The sequence below is a fragment of the Piliocolobus tephrosceles genome, chromosome 4, assembly GCF_002776525.5.
Source record: "Piliocolobus tephrosceles isolate RC106 chromosome 4, ASM277652v3, whole genome shotgun sequence".
Taxonomy (NCBI): domain Eukaryota; kingdom Metazoa; phylum Chordata; class Mammalia; order Primates; family Cercopithecidae; genus Piliocolobus; species Piliocolobus tephrosceles.
In genome coordinates, this window is record NC_045437.1 from 178796187 (window position 1) to 178800482 (window position 4296).

The window sequence follows — 4296 nt, forward strand, 5'->3', positions numbered from 1 at the left end:
GCCACTCTCTGTGCAGGTGCCCAGGATCTTAAAGGGCACAGAGGGAGCCTGGCTTCCCTGCTGTCCTGCATTCTGCCCCCCTGCCCTCTGCTACCTGTAGGTAGAGAAGGGTGGCGACCAGCAGGAGCTGTGGAGGGAAGTGCACGTGGCAGGGCTTGGATACCACACTTCTCCCCCTTCCCACCCATGCCTTCAAGTCACAGCTGGACCACCATTCTGGGCTCCTACTTCCTCATCTGCCCAACGAGGATGGTAACAGGCCCCCTCTTGTGTGGCTAGGATGGGACCGAAAGAGCTAATGTGCTCAAGACCTGGCACACAGATGCACTCAATGGGCCATGGCTGTTCCAGCTGTAATGATGACTTACTCACGGAATGCATTATTTAATTGTTGTCCACTGGATGGACTCTGAGCCCCTTGAAAGGGTTCACAGTGTATCCTCAGCATCTAACTCTCAGCATGGCTTAATAAATTACGTGGAAGGAAAGAACAGGGAAAGAGGAAAGGTAGACACAGCTGTCTCTCCAGCTAACCTGCACTGGGCTGGCACACAGAACCTAGTTTCTGCCCCCTGGATCTGTCCCCTGTCCTTTGTAGCTCTGGGAGCCTGTGGCAGGGGCAAGGAGACCCAGGTTCTAGTCCAGTCCCCCCACCCCACACTTCCTAGCTGTGTGGCTATGGGCAGCTGTACCCTTTACTGAACCTTCCTTTCCCCTCTGTCAAGTGGGACTAGCTCCCAAGAGCTCAGAGGGCTGCCAGAAGGCCACAGGTGGGCTCTGTGTGAGTGTTCCGGATGCAATGGACACTGGAGAGGGGAGTATTGTACTGTTCCTTGTGGCTACCTTTGCCTTCTGAAAGACAGCAGGGTCAGGCTGGGAATGGTGGCTCACGCCGGTAATCCCAGCACTTTGGGAGGCCAAAGCGGGCTGGATCACTTGAGGTCAAGAGTTCGAGAACAGCCTGACCAACATAGTGAAACCCCCATCTCTACTAAAAATACAAAAATTAGCCGGGCTTGGTGATGCATACCTGTAATCCCAGCTACTCTGGAGGCTGAGGCAAGAGAATTGCTTGAACCCGGGAGGCAGAGGTTGCAGTGAACCAAGATCGTGCCACTACATTCCAGCCTGGGTGACAGAGCAAGACTCAGTCAAAAGAATAGGAAAGAAAGAAAGAGAGAGAGAGAAAGGGAAGGAAGGAAAGAAGGAAGGAAGGAAGGAAGGAAAGGAAGGAAGGAAGGAAGGAAGGAAGGAAAGGAGGGAGGGATGGAAGGAAAGGGAGGAAAGGAAGGAAGAAAAAAGAAAAGAAGAGAAAAGGAAAGAAAAGAAAAAGGAAGACAGCAGGGTCAGCATCCCCCTACCCAGGAGCCAGAATAGACTGTGTTTCCCCCATTCCTCAAGGGAAAGAAGAATGGGCAGCTTCTCCCTGTTCCTCCAAGTGACCTGCCTTTCCTCCCCTACTCCGCCTGCTCACCTGAGGGGGTCTCACAAGAAGCAGGTGCCAAGGCTGGACCAAAGACCCTTGCACACGGAGGGGCCTTTTCCCATGGTTTACCGCCTGGCCCTTGACCGGTCCCCAGGGAGGATGAAAGTTATGGGGGTGCCCGGCTGCACTGGGCATGGTCAGCACCTTGGGCAGGGACAGAGGGATCCTCCAATTGGAGGGACTCCTTTGGGTCCAACCCACGAGAGGCTTGACTCAGAGGCCGCTAAAATACCCAATTCTCCCATCTTCCAGCTGGAAGACTGAGGCCCATGAGGGGCGCCTGGGTAGGGATTCCCCAGGCCAATCCCAGAGAGCTCAATGAGCACCTACTGTGTTCACAGCTGTTATAACCTGCCCCTGTCCCCAGCACCCCTACAACCCCAAGATGAAGGCCCCAATTCACCAATTCTATGTCCCCTCTCCTGACACTTCCCACTTCAAATTTGATGTCCTAGGACCCCTCCCACACTCATACCCCCTCAACCATTTCTACTGACGCCGCTTTGCTTAGGCAGGCTCTCTGCCTGGGATGCCTTCCCCTTCACGCATCCTCATTTGGCTAATTACTTTCCACTCCCCAGCTACCATCCCATTTCTCTTTACCTGTTATGGCAAAGCTCCTTGAAAAAGTTGTCCATGCCGGCTGTCTCCCATTCCTCTCTCTCGAAGGAACTCCAGTCTGGCTCTTATCTCCCTATACAGTCCACTGACACCACTCATCAAAGTCACCAACACAGTTGCTGAGTACAGATGTGCAGGTTGGGCACTGCACAAGGGTGCTAGGGTACACAAAGGATGGAGAGGTAGCTAAAACCCAACCTGCTCTCCTTTCACCATGCTGTGTGTCCTGATGCAAGGCTGTATCTGTCAGGGGAAGAGATGCCTTTTTCTTTCTCCTTTTTTTTTTTTTTTTTTTTGAGCGAGATGGTCTCAGGCCAGCATAGTGCAGTGGCACAATCATGGCTCACTGCAACCCTGAGTACAGTGTTAGCTGTGGGTTTTTCATAAATGCCCTTTATCATGTTGAGTTAATTCCCTTCTATTCCTAGTTTGTTGGGTGGGTTTCTTTGTTTTTGTTTTTGTTCTGTTCTGTTTTGTTTTTTGTTTTTCTTTTAGAGACAGGAATACCTAGGCTGGAGTGCAGTGGCATGATCTCAGCTCAGTGCAGCCTTGACTTCCCAGGCTCAAGCGATCCTCCCATCTCAGCCTCCCCAGTAGCTAGGACTGCAAGCATGCACCACTACACCAGCTCATTTTTATACTTTTTGTAGAGATGGAGTTTCGCCATGTTGCCCAGGCTGGTCTTGACTTCCTGGGCTCAAGCGATCCTCCTGCCTCGGCCTCCCAAAGTGCTGGGATTACAGGTGAGAGCCATTGTGCAGAGCACCTTTTTCTTTACAGCAAGGTATCCACCTTCTGTGTGCCTGTGTAGCCAGGTCCACCTGGAATGGCCACCATTTTCTTTCTTTCTTTTTTTTTTTTTTTTTGAGATGGAGTTTCACTTTTGTTGCCCAGGCCGGAGTGCAATGGCGCAATTTTGGTTCACTGCAACCCCCACCTCCTGGGTTCAAGTGATTTTCCTGCTTCAGTCTCCGGAGTAGCTGGGATTACAGGCGCCCCCGCCCCAACCCAACCACCCACACCCAGCTAATTTTTTGTATTTTTAGTAGAGACAGGGTTTCATCATGTTGGCCAGGCTGGTCTCGAACACCTGACCTCAGGACACCCACCTCAGCCTCCCAAAGTGCTGGGATTACAGGCATGAACCACAGCACCCAGCCATGGCCACCATTTTCTAAAGTTTGTACTCGGTGCTAGACTGTGGCCTGATGCTCAGTGACTGCCATGATGCTAAATCCAAAAGTCCATTCACAGGCCTGGTCTTAGCTTCCTGACAGCATCTGACACCGTCCATCCCCCCTTCCTCCTTGACATGCTTTCCTCCCTTGACTTCCAGGACTCCTTACTGCCATGTTTTTCCTCCTGCCTCTCTGGCTGCACCTTTTCATCTTCCTTTGCTGGTTTCTCCGCCCCTCTCTGACCTCTAATGCCAGAGCTCCCAGGGCTCAGTCCTTAGTCTTCTCCATCTCACTCTTGCCCATGATGACCCCAGCCCAGCTTTAAAGCCCAGCTAAACCCTGAAGCTTCTGGGTGTGTGATTCTCCAACCTGGACCTTTCCACCTGAGGTCAGACTCTAATACCCAAGTGCTGATCTGAAGTTGCCACCAGGATATCCCAAAAGCAGTTCCATCTTAACCCAACCCAAACTGACCTCCTCTTCCTCTTTGCAGTAAACATCACGACCACAAGGCTAGGCTGGTCTCGAATTCCTGGGCTCAAGTAATCCTCCTGCCATGGCCTCCCAAAGTGCTGGGATTACAGGCATGAGCCACCGCACCCAGACTCAAACCAAGTCTTTATACAGGCCACAAAATCCCATAAGATCTGGCCCCCACCACTCCTCTGACCTCATTCTCCTGCAGACACACCGGCCCCCTCCCTGTTCCTCCAAAGCACCGGGCACACTCCCACCTCAGTGCCCGTGCTGCTCTCTGCCTAAAACACTCCTCCCCCTGGTATCCGCACCACCCACCCCCACTTCCTTCAGCTCTCTGTTCCAATGTCAGCTTTTCTGACCACTCTACTAAAATACTACCCCCTTCCTCATCCACATCTCCCATTTCCCCACCTTCTTTTCCTCCTTAACACGTATTTATATACCACATGCTTGTCTTTTCTGGGAATGGTCTGTGTCCCCACCGCTGCTGCCATCACTAGGCCGTAGGTTCCATGAAGGTAAGAATTTTCC